Consider the following 21,574-nt stretch of genomic DNA (forward strand, 5'->3'; position numbering starts at 1 on the left):
TGCCAAATTATTGTAAGAGTATAACCATTATACAGCCAACTAGTTGTAATCGTTGAGATGTATGGAACTTTGGTTTGTTGGGCTTTAAGAAAAATACCTAAACTCATTGAGGGATACACTGTAATATCCTTAGGTTAGCTGTAGTAGTTTCAGTTATGTATCTGTAAAAATAAATTTAAAAATTAAACATGGGAATAGAGATTGCTGAAAAAAGTAAAGAAACAATAGTCAAACAAGCCAGCATGTTAAACACACAGAAATCTCTATTTGGACTCAATGGATATGGTAGAAGCAGTTTCTCCATAAATCAGAAGTACTGAGAATGCTTCTGTATAAATGTATGTTTGAGTCCAAATACAGATCTCTGTTTAACATGCTGGCTTGTGTGACTATTGTTTCTTTACTTTTTTTCAGCAATCTCTATTCCCATGTTTAATTTTTTTATACTAGTTTCTTTACTTTTTATAATCCATTTATGGATAACATGATAATAAAACTATAAAAGGTGCTGGTGGTGGTGCTACTAATACATGTACCATTGTTGCCGCCACTTCATAGTAACACAACAATGTTATTCAGTAAACAAGATGACCTCACCCCTCATTAGTCTAGCATACCTCTTAAGGTTGCTAATAAGGTTTCCCCTTGTGTGTCAGAATTTTGTTGTCTTGAAATAAAACTTGGCATCAATGCACACATTTACTATGTATACCTACTCATTAATACTTCCACTTGTTTTAGTGGTTTAGCATGGTACATTGATTATGGTGATGGCTTCTTGGTGGTTAGTTTGTCAGGCAGTTATTATAGTGCATGAGGGAAGTACCATTGCTTTTTTTTTGACTGCCTATTATTTCTTTTTTATATGATACAGCTAGCTTTAGTATGATTCCTGCAGGCATGTTAGCATTAACACAATTCCTGTTTCCTTTGTTCAAATGATGATACATCTTTCATAGGATAGTATATAGGAATGGCAGTTCACATTAACGAATAATACAAATACTGATGTTCTGACTTCTTTAAAGGTGTCTATGCTAGCAATGTCTTGCCTATAATTGGTACTGACATTGCATGGACAGTGTAGCTTTCCTGAGGCAGAAATGAGCGACGATCGAGTCACCACCCGTCTGTGAAATTGTGACTCAGAAATCAACAACCTTAATGTGGTGACCTTTTGTAGACCTGAGTTAGAAGATGGCAGTATTCACGCTGAACGATACGAGTAGTTAAACCTTCGGTTAATTAGCAGAGGCTTGACATGTTTATCGATAAAGTTTTGTGTTCGGCCGTCGCGTGTTTACTGTACATCGTGTCCAGTATATTGATTGGCACCTCAACAATGCATCATTTCACCACAATGTGATTAGCTGGTATGTGTAGCTACAAGATTAATGTGTATTATATTGATTCATAGCGTTATTAATGTAGTTACAGCATTGAGACCTCTGGTGTGGGTGTCCCAAGAATCATGCCTATGTCATTTCTTGATATACATAGCTATATGCTTTGTATAGTTGTAGTTAGCTATGCATTATAAATTATGACAAGGCAGATCTTTTGCTGTGTGTAACACTGACAAGGCATTTGCTTGTACTGTACAAAGTTCGTATAATCAATTAGGCCGTGCTACCTTTATGGTGTGTATTTGTGTGGGTATATACAAACTGAGGTTGTGTATTGGTTGAGTTGGTATGTCACTGGTACATACCTAAATAATTATACTGGCCCATGGTAACCACACAGTGTACATTTTGACAACTAACCACCTTTTCTGTATAAACAATTCAACTAATGGTTTTCCCCATGTTATTATCTAATCACCACAGTTTCCTGGGCTTCTTCCTTGTTGATTCTTTAGAATGTGTATCCCTCAAAGTTAAAGAACTTTAGAGTGAAAGATCAAAGCGAAAAATAGTACTATACTCAGTACTATATTTGCCATGCAGAACAGTTTATGCAACTACAGTGCTATATACACAACTACAGTGCTATATTGGTGACCGCAGTGCTATATCGAGGTAGTTATAGCACATGCATGGTCAGAAGACAATAAGTTATGCAGCACCCCACCCTAAGGTTAAGAGGACAAGGATGATTAACTGGAGAAGAAAGCACCACAGAGTTGGAAGAAACAACGCTCCAAAGGGTTTTCAGGGTAGATACTTCCATATCCAGAGCAAAGTCGATTGTTTCACTGAAGAGCACTAGCTCAAAACTTTAAATCAGTTAAAGCATTGCCTTGTTCATGCTATATGAAAAATATAGCACTCAAAGAGTGGTCTCAAGAAGAAATATATCACTCAGCTTCTATATGTCTCTTTTCGCGCTATATTTTTTGTATAGCACTCGTGGCAATAATACCAAGAGTTAATAATAGTGGTATATGCCACTAATATTATTAACCCTTGGTAATACCTAGAAGATTTTCCCTTGCAGTGAAACCTTATTAATAGGAGCACCTCTGGCAATTGACCTCAATAGTAGTGTGGTCTTGTTAATGAGGTCATGAAGTACATCTTTAGCCACTAAATGTTACATACTAGTAAATATACTCTTGATACTAGTTAAAACACCACCGCAAGTGTGATAATATTATGGAAAAAAATAGCACAAGGGCGTGGGCGAGAGACTAATAGAGCACGAGGCAAAGCCAAGTGCTGTATTCAGCTCGAGAGCACGTCAGAGTGCATATTGCATAAGTGCTATGGTGCTTTAACTAGTTTATAGTGCTTTCTGGTTGTTTTTCTTTGTTTGGAGCGTTTCAGAACCACGTTGGTTTTCAAACCCCAAACAATCGGTAACTGTCTAACTATATAGTACAAGTTTCATAAAACAAACAGATAGCATTGTTCTGGTGATTTAAAATACTGCTCTAGTGATCAGCAGTGCTGTATTTTCTGTACGCAGTGCTGTACCTGTATTTTCCATTCAGTGCAGTATGGAAATAATAGCACTCTTATTCGTTTGATTTTCGTCCATGCTAGTGCTTTAAATGTATAAATTATATACATATCTAATGTGTTGCCTGGAATTACTGCTGGTCCCATACATATTACCTTTTTGACACGATATGTTTTGTTGACATATTTACTGTCACACTGGCACCCGAACAATGCACATAATTTAATCACGTATGTATCAATATAATAATGTTTCATTCATTGAGTTATAGTGTTAAATCATACCTATCAAATGGCTGGGAGGATCTTGCATTCAAATAACTGAAGTTCATGGCTCAAACAGTACATCTGGTTTAGCTGCTTCCAAGGATTGTAACTTTGTATAGGACAAACATAATGTTTGCTATGTGCAATAAAGTATACACAATCGTTTGGGCTGTGCTGTGGCACTAGTTTATACCAACTGTGGTTGTGTAGCAGTTGGGGATGATGGTTATATATAATTAACCATATTCCTTTTTGTGTTTAGTATGTTTTGAAATGCTAACCATAATTGAAATATTAACTGCCTTTTTTGTAAACTTACAGAATATGTGATTTTCCCATATAATCTTATAATGTACAGTAAGGTCAAAAATAAATGTATCATTGTTGTCACCACATATAACCACTTCTTAGTAACACAACAATGTTATTCCTCAAACATTTCTTGAGGTTGCTAAGGTTTCCCCTTGTGTATTAAAATTTTGTTGTTGTTTTGAATTAAAATTTGGCGTTAATGTTAAACTGTATGGCTACTCATGTAAGGTTACTACTTCCATTTGTTTTAGTGGTTTAGCATGGTACGGTATGCATGCTTATATTTCTTTGCTAGCTAGCTTCCGTATGATTCATGTTAGCATAACACATTTCTATGATTCTCACTTTCCTCTATTTATATCATCTTTCATGGGATACTAGGGATGACAGTTCACAGCAATGAATAATGATACAAATACTGATGATCTGGCTTCTTTAAAAGGTTCTATGCTAGCAATGTCTTGATATGGTAGACATTAGAGGTATTTACAATTCCATGTACAAAGTTAAATACTACTTCTTTATGTACATTCTGTTATATTTCACTAACAGAAACACAACAAGGACAACTATGTGGAGTTGGAAGGTTTTGATGACAAGACACTTATAGTCATGTCAGTACCAGTACCAGAAGTGACTTATTCACATGTGAAGGTTGACTTGAGGTAAGTACAGTAGTACAGTGTATACTGTAGACTTCAAGTGGGAAAATGAGTGGCCATTTTTTAACTTTGGAAAGTTTCAGTAAAAGTTTTTGTATGCCGGCCTAGCTACGCAAATAAATTATTCAGTTTTGTGTGGTCTACAGATTAAATGGTCACAGCTGTATGATTATAAGGATTGAGAGAAAATTAAATGAACTTTGTTGATGGCTTGTTTCTTTGCATAAGTTTGGTATGTAGCCTGGCCTGCCCACTTGGTAGGAAATCAAGTTCCACTATAAAATGGTCGCATTTTGAGAATTGACCGTGAAGTTACTTACACATGACAAAATAATTGTGCTTTTGTTTTCCCAGTTAAAAACACAATGATGTGGTGTGCCAGCTTTCTTTGGAGCAGTCCACTCCACTATGTGTCTTGTTGTACGTTGTTTGTGTATTCAGTGTCTACACATGTATGGATGTTTGTTTACATAATTTATTTTCATTTATTATAAACAAGAAACCTCCAGTTGCTTAGCTATTAATAATTTTAAACAACTGTTTAATGTGTTGTTATTTTTGTTGCACTTATCCTTGTCTTGTTGTAGCATTAAAATGATGGTGTGCTCTAATTGGATGATTGGACCAGTCATTGAACTGTGTCATTATTAAGATGTGGCAATTCAATTTCCTTTGAACTGATAATAAACCAATAATAGATGGAGTACGTCACCAGTCCACATCTACAAGACTATACCCACAAGATGTGGCCCTGTAACTAGCAAACTGTCAGCCCAGCCAATATTAATAATATATGCACGTGCCACTAGGTGTTGAGTGTGGGCTGGGAGTATTTTGATTGTTACAATACAACTAAAATTATAGTCAGTGTTTGTGGCAGTTCAACAATATAAAGTGTGGTTATCTAAAAAAGGCCATGGTCAGTTAGACAAATTGTAGTCACATGTCAACAGGAAGTGTATTTAATGGACTATACTTTGGGAAAGATTGTAATAACAAGTTAGTGTGACTTGACTCTTGATCCCCATTAGTTCATGATAAGGTAAACTGTTACAAATCATTTTTGTCTGTGTGACAGTTATACAACACTTGAAAGAAGGTTTCCACTAGTACTGCAGCTAAGTGACTGTTCTATTAGAGTAGTTAATGTTTACCAGACTACTTTATAGTATGATTTTCATTCAGAATAATATTATGCATGTGACTAGATCTGCACATGCAAGAACCCAAAATGTTAGTGCATTTTTGAATTTCATTTTATTACACTTACTAAAGGAATGGTCAACTGAAATTTCAGTTCTAGAAGCCAAGAAAGTTTGAAGTTATAGTGTGCCACAAAGTGGTAACAACAGAAAATTGTGGCTGGATTTGCAAAACGGTACCTTTTCCACACATTTTACATGTCAGCAAATGAAACATTATAACTTTTTACTCCTTGGACCAATTAAGCTGATTTTTATATCAAACAGTAATCAGATGCTGTGCCTTTTCTTACGGAAAATTTCAAACAGTTTTATGCCATGATAAAGAAGTTATAAAGTTTCAAAAAATGGATCAAAATTTGTGTGCGAAAAAGCTGCGAGGTACCTTTTCGCAAATCTGGTCACAATTTATTTTTGTATAGTGATGTAAATAAACCTCATTACTACCATGATATAAAATTTTGAGTTTGACAGTATAAAGGTTGGATGCTATTATTTTGGCAAATGCTTGTGCCATACTGCATCGTCTCCATTAATTTTACTTGGATAAAATTTGCTGTATCACATGTAACATCAGTAATGTACTATCCCTCAGTTAACTAGTTTATAGACTACTCATAAGTCACAAATCCCATAAAGGCTGTTTCCGTATAATAATTATGTACATGAAAGAAAATGATTCGTTCAATTCTCAAATACATTTGTCCAATCAGTACATTAGTGACCACACCCACCTCTACAGGAGAGTAGGATCTGGTGATATTGGTCAGTATTGGACACTGATGTGTTTAAAATACATTAAGCCAATCAAAATGTCTTAGGATTACATCATCTACTACATGTGGTAATGGAGAACTAATAAATTGACAGATGATCCAAAAATCCTAACCATTATCACCAGACCCTATACCCTAGTGTGGAGGTGTGGTGTGGGTGTGAGTAGTCCGTTGGTAAATAGGAGAACATGTTGTAACACCTCCTGAATTAAACACATTTTAATGACACATCCAAATAAGGTAGTACACATACCTTATTAAGGTGAACTGACTGATTTAATCACTTGACAACCACAACAAATCCCTCATGTAGACGTCAATACACTGGGTGGATCACATGATCAGGACACTAGTGATTTATAAAGTTCACACATTGTCAAGTTACACATTTTGATTACTTTATTCTGTACACACGGTACAATCTGATTGGCTAAAAGTCCTCAATGACATCATTTCAGATGATCTTCATTGTACACATCTACTTTTTCCACCTGTATAGAAAAGACACTTGTATACCAGCTCTTCATCACCAACACTTACTGGTCACTTTCTGGTAACAGTGGTTGTGTGGTTGTCATGGCTACATAGTAACAACACAAAACAACCACACCATCACCCTTCACACACTAATAATGTACCAATCAACCTCTCTAGTTAGAATAGTGTAAACAAGTAGTAACCATGGTAATAATGGATTACATCATACAAACACACAAAACAACAATTTAACTGATAACTTGTAGTCTCTCGTTGCCATACTCCACAACATAAACACTACCAGTAGAATAGTTTATTGCTATACCATTAATACCCTTAAATTCTCCTTGTTGAGATCCCTTCTTTCCAAACTGTCCTATTAACTGATGGGTGGGGCTCCATACTCTAATTTTATTGTTATCACCATCACAACCAGCTATGATGTGACCATCAGGGCTAACAAAAATGGCCCGTAGCCTTAGCCATTATCAAGTTACGTGCTTTCAACAAGTTGCTATGGAGTTTAAAATTATTAAATGGTATTTTCTACTGACTGACTGTCTGACTGATGCCTTCAGAAAAGCGTAACTTGATAATGGCTAAGGCTACGGGCTTGATTTTTTCACTGTTCGGTATCGCTTCGGCCTGAGAGGTGCCTTTTGGCATACTGCAGTTCATACAATGCATTCTTCATGGACTTACCAGTTGTGTTCCATTCATCTTGGCTGACAGTAAAAAGTGTCGATTTGGCAGTAGTATGTGATGGCTTCCCTTCTTATGGAAATAGTCCTTATTTTTCATAGTGGCTGTTTTGATTGCAGAGGTGCTTTTCGAACAGTTTTTGATTCATAATGCTGTTTAACGGGTTGAACATAGCTGACAATGAAGCGTAATGGGTACTTCACTTTTCAGACGATAATTGGTAGCTGCATGGGGTGCACAGTGCTATTTCTTTTGATGCAGTATGCGTGGGTTCAACAGTCATAATAATTTTATTGTACAAAAAAAGTTATCAAACAAGTACACAAAAAATGGAATTTTCAACTATAGTATGTTCACGTTGAGCTGAATCCTGAAAAACAGCTAAAAATTAAAAGTGGATTTTTTTCTCAACAGAGTTAACATTTCAGTCAACCAGATGATTATTGGTAACAGCAAAGGTGCCAATAACAGTCACGTACGGTTTGGCTCCATTACAAGTTTGGGAAAGGACTGTAATGGACACTGTATTTATATGGCTTCCACATAGGAAATGTATTGTGAAAATTTTGAATGGCCATAAATATTATGTCAAACATTTGAACAACAAGATTTTAAATATTTTTAGCGGGTCAAGCAGTACTACAAATGAGCCAAATTTCAAGATCGTGTGTAATTGCATCGATGAGTTATTAAATGTTTTTGAGGATTCAGCTCAACGTGAACATACTATAGAGTAAGGACCATAGCACATTGATAAAAAGTACTGAAACAAGCTGGAGTAGTGCACAATATTAAATCACAGTAAAACAATAAGAAGTGTTATATAGGGCTGAAATGATCATGGCTTTTTAGTATTTGAGTACTCTCTAGAGTTAACGATCAAGTACTCACGAATACTTACTACTTGTAGTCATACCCATTTGACATGTTAATACTGACCTTTAGCAGTCTTTTCAAGTAACACTATACACTGTATAAAGTATTGATGTTACTGTCCCTGACAAAAAATTATGCCAGTCAAATTTTACAACCTTCATCGTATCACTCCCTAATGACAAATACATCATGTAAGCTGGGTCATGTGATCTTAACGAGTACTCTAGTACGAGGTTTACTATTGGGGTACCAAAATCCTTAACGAGTACTCACTGAGTATTGCTATTGTTTCAGCCCTACTGTTATATCCCTACTGTGCTCAAGATACCATAACAAGAGCACAATATAGATCAATATAACACCACTTGTTGTTTTACTGTGGTTTAATATCATCCACTACTCCAGCTTGTTTCAGTACTTTTATTGATGTTCTATGGTCCCTACTCTAGTTGAAAATTTCAAAAAATTTTTATCTAATATTTTATACTATTATCAGATCATCTATGATGATTGTCACAACAAATTATATCTTATGCTGACAAGTGGTTGAACACTTTTTTATTATTTCATGTTCTACAATAAGTTAAAAAATGAAAGATCAAGAGAAAGTAGTGCTATATTTGTCATACAGAGCAGTGTATACGACCACAGTGCTATATTGGTAACCATAGTGCTATATTGGTAACCACAGTGCTATCTATATTGGTAACCACAGTGCTATCTATATTGGTAACCACAGTGCTATCTATATTGGTAACCACAGTGCTATCTATATTGGTAACCACAGTGCTATCTATATTGGTAACCACAGTGCTATCTATATTGGTAACCACAGTGCTATCTATATTGGTTACCACAGTGCTACCTATATTGGTAACCACAGTGCTATCTATATTGGTAACCACAGTGCTATCTATATTGGTAACCACAGTGCTATCTATATTGGTTACCACAGTGCTATATTGGTAATCACAGCGCTATATTGGTAACTGCAGTGCTATATATGCAACCACAGTGCTATATTGGTATATAACCACAGCGCTATATTGGTAACCACAGTGCTATCTATATTAGTAACCACAGTGCTATCTATATTAGTAACCACAGTGCTATCTATATTAGTAACCACAGTGCTATATATGCAACCACAGTGCTATATTGGTATATGTACCACTCTGCGTGGGCAGTTCAAAAGCACCGCCAGTGCCATAATTTATATATTGCACTGCTGCACACCGCAGCGAGTGCATTATAGCAGCGAGTGCATTATAACTTATAACGCACTGGTTGTGGTTTTATAGACCACAACGAGTGCATTATAAGTTATAATGCACTGACCGCAGTGCAATATACAGATATTGCACTGGCTGCGGTTTTGTGCAGCATAGCACAAGTGCCGGGGGCGAAGACCACTACGACACCTCACCTAATAGGTGGAAAGACACTACACAGATCACTCGAATTCTTTTATAGCCTGACATGTAAGGGTCGATTGTGGGCCATAACGTCACCAATACGTATAATGTTTACAAGCAGCCAATGGCGATCGAAAAAGCCAACGCGGGTGGCCACAACTCTAATCTACATATATATAAACATACTTATACACCTTACTAGTCTGGTGCCATCTTAGCCCAGATTAAACTGTAGTCCACTTCGACAATGACTCAATAAAACAAATATATTCTAAATAATATTAACCTTTACGTTCGATTGTGGTAACCAGTTTTGTCATGCCACCAGATTCGAGTTTAGCCAGTGTGAATAGTAAGAATTAGACTAGTATCGTTTAGTAGTTAGATTTTGTTTACTTAAGGTTACAGAATAGTTTTAAATGCGTGGGCGGAACAAATTACAAAACCTGCTTTAAACCAAGCAGGGATAAATAATTTCAACAACTGTGTTGTGTTAGCAATACAACTAATTGTGCTTGTTTGTTTTTACTACAGAACAACGACTGTTCTTGGGTGTGTGGTCTACAATAGAGCGATGTTTTATAAAAACCCGCCGCCAAAAACCAGACTAACAGATTAAGGTAAGTGCGCCTAATTCCGGACAGTTCCTAACTCCGGACACTTCCAATGTTTGGCATCATATCTCCAAAAGTATCTACAGCATTTACTTGAAAATTTAGGTGATTAATGCTTCATATACAATGATGCTGTGGTCCTAAAATCAGCTTGAAAGTCCGGCTAGTTTTTCTAAACGAGGTGATTATTTATTGCAGTGTGTAACAAAATTGTCAAAAATTCTTCGATTATCGCTGCTTATCCCCAAACTCAAAGAGCTATCTGGCTGATTTTAATACAGTGTAGAGGGACAACTATGATGTACCACTGTACCAAGTTTCGTTTGCAAACAATCAGCCAAACACTTGCTATGGACGATTTTGTAAGAGCCAGTCTCATTGAAGCTGCATAAATATTTGCGTAAATACACCTAGATTTGAAATACCCATAACTCGGCAACGAAAGGTACTATGACTCTCAAAATCGAGTATGAGGTGGGAAATAGATGCAAGTTTAATGTGGCGGTGTTTAAAATTCGAAATCAACTTCGGTAGTGCTGTATCAGGCATGATAAAAAGTGTCCGGAGTTAGGAGCATGCGCGAAATTTACACATGGTTGAATTTTGGAGCGCAGCTCCTCGACGGATGAAGATATTTTGATGAAACTTGCAGGACCAATGCACCATAGGATAGGCTTTATCACCATATTTTAAGGATCAAGTAATTTACTTGCATGGCGGAGATAGAGCACCGAAAGCAAAAACTGTCCAGAGTTAGGTGCACTTACCTTACTGAATCCTTATAATTTCAACACAAGTGGCTAAACAACTAAAATATCTAGGTCCTGTGGAAGCGATTTTTTAAGTTACTGGTAGTATAGACGTTTTATTGAACTTTTAGTAGTTTTTTCAGGTGAAACAAGCTCTTTGAAGGCTTGTATCCGAGTCACTTGGGAGAAACACGCCAAAAACGCTTCCACAGGACCTAACAAATTTAATATACAGTATCACTATGCCCCAGAAAAGCCAATAGAGCCTACAGCTTTTGCTGTATTTGGCGGCGGAAAAACATGGTAGTGACAGCTGGAGCTGAGCGATGTACGGGCTGGCTTACTTGTGTTACTACAACAAATTGTAGTGTTCCACCTGCCTCAAACTACACTGTAGCTACATAAAAACATTAAATATGAAGGGCTTCATCTTCATTTAAAACTTTTCACGCTGCTAGACTGGTTTTATGGGCTTCTCAAAAAGTATCGATAGGCATTCAAAATTTTGAATGATTGCCCGTGACTATACCGTAACTTTAGTCTATTTAGCTGCTTTTTTTCGCTCGAGAGAATCACTATGGCGATTAGTCTGGTGCTTAGTCTATATGGCACACTGGCATGCTGAGCACTACATGATGAGAGTGGAACAGCGAATGCAGGTTAGTGATATAATTATCCCATAGCATACTAGCTTTCAATATCTCAGGTGGCTGCAGTACTGCAGGAGGAACGTCATCGCAACGTCGGCTTGGTTACCCACAATCGATGTTAGAAACCTGGCCTTTATAAGTGTTACAGCTGTCTTCTGATACTCTCCCCACCTATTAGGTGAATGGTACATAACAGTTATACAACGTGCACTCGTGCTCTGCCTGTATAAACGCACTTGTCTTTGGGCCTGACGGCCCTCAGGCTCATGCGTTTATATCAGACAGAGCACTCGTGGCCATTGTATAACTATATAATAACCACAGAGCTATATTGGTAACTGCAGTGCTATATCGAGATAGTTATTTACAACCTTAACGGACGTTTTCCATAAGAAGGGAAGCCATCCATGCTCTATTTCTAAGAGATTTCAGGATTTTTTTGGAATTTTTGAATCTTAACACAGTAAATATCTACTTATTACAGAAGACAGCTCTATTGGGAACCGCAACTATCTTAAGAAATGTATGGGTATGTTTGTCACTTTGTGGTTTTCTTCGTTTACAGTAAACAAGAAAACTCCTCATAGAGTATTAACCACTACTACTACTACTACTATGTGTAATAAACATTTTGCAGAGACTGTAACCACATGATGTTGTGTTTAACTATGTACTTGCTTTGCAAAGCTTCCTTGGTCATCATTGTATGACAGTGATTAATGTACTCTATGAGAAATGTTATTGGCAATAAGTGTATTACATGTATGTGTCACTAATATGGAGAAACTGAATAGACAGGTACTTAACTTGATGTTAACCTTTTATTAAAGACCACCAAAATACAGTGACTGGTGTAAGTGGAGATGATGGAATGATCAAAACTTCAGTAAAACTAGTGTGGTCTATTAACAACACCTGACTACATGTCTGTCAAGTGTAATGAGGTCCTACATCACTTCATCAAGAGCTGCTCCAGGAATTTTAGTGACAGGTTACCAAATTTATTTTCTGTTACATACACACTGAATATCTAGGGGGGTCTGGAGTCATGCTCCTCCTGAAAATTATGAGTACTCAAATTGAATCTGGTAACAAATTTCACCAAGATAATCTTTCAAGCTGACATTTAAACATGTTAGGAATTGATTAGGCTACTTATGCTTGGTATAGTTTGGCTAAGGGTGGAGCTATACATGTAAAGTTTGAAGTGTACAACAGCCTTAACATAATTCTGGGGGTCGGGATGTCCCACGTCAATTGATAAATCTAATCTAAGCCCCTAGGAAAATTTTCAGGTCTTAGAATATACTTAACAGTTTCTGGAAACCTCAGAACACCTCAGCATCCATCCCTGCTTCATGACATCAATAATAAGATTAAGAGGCTAACTTATGAGATATACCACATTCATAGTTGGTAACTGAAAATGTATGGTGGTTATATGGAGCTTTGTCCATGTAGGTGACAGTGGTGTGGCAGATCTGGCACAGTGGAGCGTGTGTCCCCCCCCCCCCCCCTAAGAAAAGGATACAACATCCAGATTCTCTAATAGAGCAGTCAGTCAAAATACTCTAATAGAACAGTCACCTCACATATATAACACTATTGAGAATACTCCATAGTTGCTGAGTTAAAATCTACACATATAGTGTCTAAGTGTACCTCATGCATGAATACACTTATCCTACTAAGCACATGGTCTTGTGTATGCCATATATAGCTACATGTATAAAGCTAGCTGAACTACTCATGGTGGTCACCAGGAGCTTATAAGTGCCAAAGGTGCAAAGGAGTGTGAAACTTCCATGAGGTTTTGTGGTAACAGTACTGAAATCTGAAATTACCTTATATAGAACACCACTAAGTGTTGAAACCTCACCAACCACACAGGCCACCCTACATGCCTGCTTAATGGGCTTCTGTCATTATAAACACATTCACTAGTGCTGTGCAGCATGAAATGAGCAGTACCAGTTGTGGATCAACAGTTTTAGCCTGTTTAATTTACTAGGCTGGTTAGCAACACTTCTCTTGTTGCTGTCTCCCATCGCTATTGTTATCGATATAAGAACTGCATTGCAAATGCATCTTACTAATTGCTTATGTAACAAACCACCAACTGGTGGCCTGTGGTGTTCCAAATAAGGCATTAGTTTCACACTCCTTGCGTCTTCGGTGCTTATAAGCTCCTGTAGTCACTTATCCCTGTACAACTCTCACTTATGATTTAGATTTTTAAACCAATTCAATCTACATTAAAATCTGAAAGCTTTGCACCCCCAAACTTCCTAACGTCTACTACCCACCTTGCCCAACCCTGAATTCACTCAAGTGAAGTGTTGTTCACTATACAAAACCTCAGTCCTACTGTATGAAGGTATGTTAATAAGGTCATAATACCACAAAGGGTTCCCTGTCATTTACACATTAAGTTGTGTTATATGATTGTTGTTTTAATTTACACAGAAATTATAATACAATTGTCCAATTAGTACAGCAGTGACCACATCCACCTCTACAGGAGAGATGAGGATCTGGTGATATTAGTCAGTATTCTTGGATGTGTTTAAAATACATTAAGCATGTCTTAGACATGTGGTACTGGATTATAGACAGATGATCCTAACCAATATCACCAGACCCTATACCCTAGTGTGGAGGTGTGGTGTGGGTGTGAGTAGTCTGTGGAGATAATGTTGCAATGCCTCCTATATAAAAAAATGTTTTAAATGACAGATCCATATTAGGTAATACACGTACCTTATCAGGGGAAGTCCCTGATGTGATCACTTGATAACCACAACAAATCTTTCACTTCAGTAGATGTCACTATACTAGGTGGATCACATGATCAGGACACCTTTGATACTGTGCTACCTATAATAAACCAGGTGTTAACTGGACACCAACTCTTTCTAAAGCTACAGAGCCATACTATGACACACAACATTACAAGTCTCCCTGCTATATTATACCACCTTACCACAATAAGCTCATCCATATAATTATGGGCTAACCACAAACACAATACCAGGTTCTTACATTACAGTATGTACCAATAGTTGCTGTTCTGGACATTTGAAAAGTATAGCATAATATTAACTATTGTAATAATTAGTGCATAAACGAATCTAATGTATTCGTTCAATGGTTCGAAGGGTGCATCATTCAAATGACAAAACTGAAGTTCGAATTTTGCGCAAGCGTAACCTGGCCATATTAGCAAGCAGAAGAACGTAAGAATCCAACTGCTCAACACGTCATGAATAATTTCACCGTGGGCAGTTACACTTGAGACACTAGAAAGCAATGGAAGGTGGTTGTGCTAGGTGTCTGACAAGTTAATTAGCTCACACCACGAGTGGCCACACCCACCGCTAATCATGAAGTGTAGTTGGGACAAGCTGTAGAGGAAGAATATTGGTGAGTTGTGTACTACTGTAAGGTCTTATAGCAGCAGCTATACATTTTGTTTTGTGTTTTCTCCAGCTGCTATATCCTGTTAAACAGATAAGTAATAGTGTCAACGTGAGAAATTCCACTTGCCAAAGGGAGCCAAAACAAAAAGTGGATTTAGCTATAATACACTCAAAATTATTCCACCTACATAATAGTAGCTAAATATTCATCAATCCTTCGAATATTGCATTCAAATCTTTGAAGCATAAAATCGACATCGATTTATGTACTAGTAATAATACATGTAAATTACTGGTAAGTTATTAAAATTTAATGTATTTCATAATTCACCAATTATTTTTGTAATTCATTGTTTACATTAATTGCTAGTAACGAGTGAGACACCAAATTTTTAGGCAATCTATAGCATTGTCTAACTGAACAGTCATTTTTGATTTTAAACACTAGATAATCATTGTGTACTATATGTGAGTGATCCCAACATGTCCACAATACACATGGGGCTCCATGATATCTTCTGACACATGACACTGATATAAGGTAGTCATACACATTTACTATACTAGCATTCAGTGAGTGACTAGCCAATGTTCTAAACATAGCCATTATGTTCCCACTCTTATTTAGAACCCTACAGTGTACCTACCTCAAGTCAACCTTCACATCTGAATAAGTCACTTCGGGTACTACTGGTACAGGCATGACTGTGAGTCTGTGGTCATCAAAACGTTCCAACTCCACATAGTTGCTCTTGTTGTGTTTCTGTGCATGAATTATAAAAGATAAACAAACATGCCAATGAATTTGACAACTATTTTATGCAGGTAGTGAGATTGGTGGGTTTTATATTGAAGCACAAAATGGAGTCAGATGACGAGTTAAGGCTAGAGGTCAAATTTGGGGTCCCCATGGACCTTTTTTGCACTCAAATGGCTCCAACTAAGCAATTTGTGGATTAACCCAGAGGAGGATGGTCATGCGTTATAAGCCTACGAGGTAAAATTATGCAACCAAGCATTGTTCTAGGTGTCAAGGCTTGTTTAGCAGCTAGGAAAGCAGTGAGAAGGTTTGTAAGGATGCTGGGATGCTCTGCTATGGATATACAATTTTGACCTTTAGAATATTAAGAGGTATGAATGTTGAATTAGTTCAACACTTTCTTCTTTACTGGGTAAGTTTGTCCTTTACTTGTCTTTTTGCACTGCATACAAAGGAGAAATTGGTGAAGAAAAATCAATTGTGTATGATTGCTTCGACGTAACATAAACAAACGCTCATAACTTGAGTATCCTTGGGTCTACTGCAACAAAACAAATATTTTCCAACTCGTCTTGAGCAGGCGAATAAGATGATATCCAGGTTGTTATTGTTAGTCCCTTCCTTCACTAAGAAAGAGGCACTCAAATATTTATGAATTTTTCAATAATAAGCAAGTATTTCTCTCATTGTAATCAACGTTTTATACTGTAAATTTAGGCTTGCACAATTGTGTTGGGTTTTCGCAGATCCGGTCACATATACTCTAAGAAGATTTCTGATACTTCCAATTTCATGTAATAACCTGTGGGCCATAGCTAGGCTGTAAACCAGTTACACTAAATGGAAGTTTTAACCCTTAAACCTGTAAAGAACTTTAGCAGAATGTGTGTTTACATATTACTGGCATACTTGGTGACTTAAAAAGGAGAAACTTAACTCTTTGTGGTTAAAACTTAACATTGGTTAAAACTCTGTTAACTGGGCTACTTGGAGAAGTTTAAATGAACACTGCAGCTACAAAGGCTTATTTGCTATGAAAAGTGTCAAAGGATTCCAATGCACTAGTCCATCATTGCGTGTTCTTGCCACATGTATAGTTTTGATTGTGGGTTTAATCACACGAGTAATAGATGCCCTGATGGAGAATTCAATGACACAAATTGCAAGTTGATAGGAGCAACCATTGTTAAGTTATAAATAATTTTGTAAAGGTACAGTATATAACGTTTTGTGTGTTTCTTTACCGAAAAGCTGCTTACATGGCAGGTTCTGGCCTTACAGTTTCATGTTGGGGTAAAACCCTGGGTACCATTTTACTGATTATTACAGAACAAGTAGAATAGCATAAATTGCATAGCAATAGGAAAATTACAGCACTTTGTCTTAGGCATGCGTATTAGGACCAGTTTTCTGGCCTGTGTGGGTTTAAGGGTTAAGAGCAGTTTATTACTGAAGATAGGAAAATGTGACAAAGAAGATATGCAGATTGCAATGCAAATTCATTGTGGTGATAAATGGCACAAGTCGAGTTCTATCAACTACAAATGAATGATTCTAGTTAGTCCATCACTATAAGTTTTGATTTACAACTTATTGTGATTGTGTACACATGACCAGTCATAATAAAATTACACAATAAGCAAAAACTACTTCACATTATAGCCTGTACATGTAATTGTAGTAACTGTATCTAGAGGTGTACCGATAATCGGATCGGCCAAAATATCGGCCACCGATATGGCATTTTCTTTACCAACATTGGTATCGGTACAGAACAGTAGGAGGACCAATATCGCTACCGATATTTATACAGCAATAGTTTTGTACATAAACAGATTAAAATATTGGTTTTCTATGTTATCCATGTGGCTGTTTAGTGGCAGTGCCTCTACAGCAAGTGCTATGAAAAGCCATACAAATACACACAATTCTAGTGTTCGTTGCTGGAAAGTTTATCAGTCTTAAATAAAAGAAGCAGTTATATATTTGCATATAGTACCTTTATAATATATTAGACAATGGTATGCAGCGTTTCGTTTGATGTGTGGAGGTCTCTTATTTGCGAAGAAACCTGGTATCAGGTGTCTTACTGGTAAGACACCCCACAGTTGTTTACAACCATAATGTGGCCTACAGTAATGCAATTAGCCTTTTGTGGACAATTAGTATTCCGCACATCAGTAAACACCAAGCGATTGCGAGCAGGTTATTACAAAGAAATTACACTCAGGTACGCTGTTATCGTGAGTAGCTCAGCGGATTTATAGACCATCATGGTACAAGCCATTAATTCAGTTTGTGGCCTTCGCCATATTAAAGCACACTCTGTAGACCATGCAAGACAGCTATGTTGGCACTGGCTATTCCCATTTGCTGCCATTCACACGTATCTATAATGCCTCAAACATACTTTTTCAGTATCGACTTTACAAACCTTCAGTTATTCGCGCTTCATGGCTTGCGCGCGAGCTTGCGCGACCTCACATCTTTTGCTCGCTGAAATACCCTAGGTGTTTACAATGGGAACTCTCTATACCAACTCACTGCTTCTACGCCATTGTCTAAAACACTTAGACACTCACAATAGGCGTCTTCGAGGATTTAAAAACCATCGGTGACGTCAATAATTACCTCGGCTGCGCCTCGGTAATTATTGACATCGTCGTCACCTCAGGTTTTTAAATCCTCGAAGACACCTATTGCGAGTGTCTAACTATTACAAAGAACAGTCACAGGATAACCAAGGAAACCTACTGTACCAGCCTTCATACAAACCAATAAAATGCAGAGTAATGCAGAAATATCCATTTAAGGCTCTGTGGGAGTATGTATAAAAATGTCTGTGGGTGCCTAATTGTCTGGAGTGCACAATAGAAACCCAAGCCAATATCACCATGGCATGGAGTGAGCAATGAATATGTCCACATGTTGTTGTAGAGTAGGTAAATGTACACTTTGCATAGATTAACTATGACTTTTGTTTGTAATGCAAATATCGGATCAACTATCAGATCAACTATCGGTCATCGGCTTCTTTTGGTGGTATCTATACCGGATATTGGTACATGCCAAAAACCCATATCGGTATCTAACTGTATCACTGACCTTTGTCATGTCAACTACTGCATAAGTATCTGGCATTGCTGGCTGTATAAAATAAAGTGAAAATAAGTTAGTGAATAATACATGCATACAATACCAATTTATGTACTATAACTATTGCTGCATATGTCATGATGTTGGAGTAATGAGAATTGTAAACCTGTCCTCTTAAACCACCGGAATGTAGTGTGTGTGTGCGCTTGTGTGCATGGCGTAGGCACATGAAACAGTGATTTTACTCTATTTCACTAATAAATTCAGAGGCCCTTACAAAACAAAGTAGATGACCTTGATGTTTATGCAAAGTGCTAACTAAATATCCACGAAGCCCCTCCCCCCTTTGTTGGTTTGTTTTGTACTGTGAATATTGAGACTCACGTGATGGTAGTAAACAATTTAATCAAGTGGCATGCAACGCATATCCTACCCCTTCTGGTGTGTGTAATACTGTGTATGTGTGTGTGGTGTACATGTGTGTAGTGTACATGTGTGTAGTGTACATGTGTGTAGTGTTCGTGTAACAATACAACACACTGAACACAAGTACATTTTGTGGTTCTGTTGATTCACTAAAAGTTCTTGTCGGTGATTTTTCTCCCTATACAGTGTATATTCAATGAAAGGAAACTGTACAATACAACACAATAAACCCTATAAGGCTTGATGTAGTATGTACAATAAAGGTTATATGACATGTGTTATCACACACAAAAAGATATTATAAATTCAACAGCAAATGTGACCATCTCAGCAAGTTTGCATAACCAATTTTTTCTCTCAGTTCTCAGTGTAGAAGCAATGGGTGAGCCTATTGTGGTGAGCAGTTTAGGAATTATATTAGTCAGTATGAACAACAAAGAAATTAATTTGTATGATGACTACACTGAAAAATAAATCAAACTCACATCATTTGCATTGGTCTACAGAGTTGGAATTTGGCTTAAAAATGATCACCATGAACTGGCAAATCAATTAAGATAAGTTTTTAGCCTTTGACATATGTAGATGTATGAAGGCATTTTAAATAAGAAATGACAACTATTTTGCATATGTCTACTGCATCACATGTGAAATACATAATATGATTGAGGTTAAAGAAACGAAACTATCTCCAAGAACATGTGAATATAAAATGGTGTATAGGTGTAATTGATTTGAGATTTACCTTCCCTGAGTCTAAAACTTGTACATTGTTTTCTTTGTAGCATGAGAATTTGGTTTTCTCAAAAAGCATGGTAGGTGGGCAGGTTTTTGCTGAGACGGTCACAAATATAAATATCATCAAATACATTTGAAGTCTGCAACTTCACTGTACGTCGACAACTAAACACACATAAAAAAATACATTCAAAGATTTGATATAGTGTACTATTTAACAAATCAAGACATATATTTAAAAACTAAAATTCCAAGAGTACAGTACATGCACTGAGTCAATATGTGCCAATCAATTACTTACCGGGCTTTTGAATTCTGAAACTTCATTGTATGTTGGTATCTACAGAAAAATAGTTGGACAACCAAACATCAATATCTTTCTGAAGAGCACAATTCCATACAGTTATGAGTTTGAAAAAAGGAGGCAAACTTTATGCCATCTCTAACGTACATATTTAAATGTACACTATGCACATATACACACGTACCTCATATGTGCTTTCAGAAAAATTTCTTTTTCTATAACCAAAACACCAGTAGTTAATTCTACAATGTATGGTTACATAGATCAAAATTACTTACTGGTTTTTCAAGTATACAACTTCAGTATACGTTGGCATCTACAATAAAGAATGAATCATTTTAAGACACATGTGTAATTTAGTGATGCCACAATATAGAATTGTATATCATGATACAATATGATATACAGTGTACACTTATGCTCATCATCACTTTACTGCATATTTATGTATGGTGTTATTGAAACCAGGTCACTGTATGACCTGCTGACCCTAATTAAACTGAGGTTTGCCAAGAGCTGTATGTTTCGGCATAGATAATAGAGTACATAACAGGATAAGAAATGTAATAATGTGATGTCACTAAATATGCACATTTCTATTGGAATTCATGTACATTGTATTACATCACAAACATACTGGTTGCACTTGCTATGCTTGTATCAACAAGAAACAAATTGTTGTAATGACAGGATTTTGTAACCAACGATTGTGAAACTTCATTACAATGAACTCAAATAAGTGATTGAAGGAACTAGGATGGTACCAACCCTCAAGGAAGTTACATGTACAATAAAATAAGAAAAAAAATGGCTTACTTTAACCCTTAAACTCACAGAGAACTTTTGGGGAATGCATGTTTGCACAATATGGGAACACATGGTGACACTAGTTGGGGGAACTGAATTCTTACAGCCTACAACTACACATTTATTAAAGGTATGTTCACTGGACTACTTAGAGAAGGTTAAATGAACACTGTAACTTACTTGTTATGAAGCAATGAACAACTGTGAGTTGCGTCTCCGTGTTTCAAAATTCTTGCCACATGTATAATTCTGTTTACTCATGTGAGCTGTATATGGCCTAATAGAAAATTTATCAGCGAATCAAATGGAAGTTGTTGCAAGGTGATAGGAGCAACCGCCATCGAGTTATTGACCATTTTATAAAGGTATGTAAAGGATTTGTGTGTTTCCTTAGCGAAAAGTTATTTTCATGGCCAGTT

General features: G+C 36.7%; 1 long non-coding RNA gene across 1 annotated transcript; it reads right to left on the minus strand.

Annotated features, from left to right (window-relative positions):
* Positions 1-6,344: 6,344 nt before the first annotated feature.
* On the minus strand, positions 6,345-7,072 carry LOC136250721 (uncharacterized). The gene is made up of 3 exons (XR_010698681.1): positions 6,663-7,072; positions 6,521-6,613; positions 6,345-6,471 (listed from the first exon to the last, which is right to left on the minus strand). It is a non-coding gene; the product is annotated as an uncharacterized lncRNA (long non-coding RNA).
* Positions 7,073-21,574: the final 14,502 nt, after the last annotated feature.

The sequence above is a fragment of the Dysidea avara genome, chromosome 1 (genome assembly GCF_963678975.1).
Source record: "Dysidea avara chromosome 1, odDysAvar1.4, whole genome shotgun sequence".
Taxonomy (NCBI): Eukaryota; Metazoa; Porifera; class Demospongiae; order Dictyoceratida; family Dysideidae; genus Dysidea; species Dysidea avara.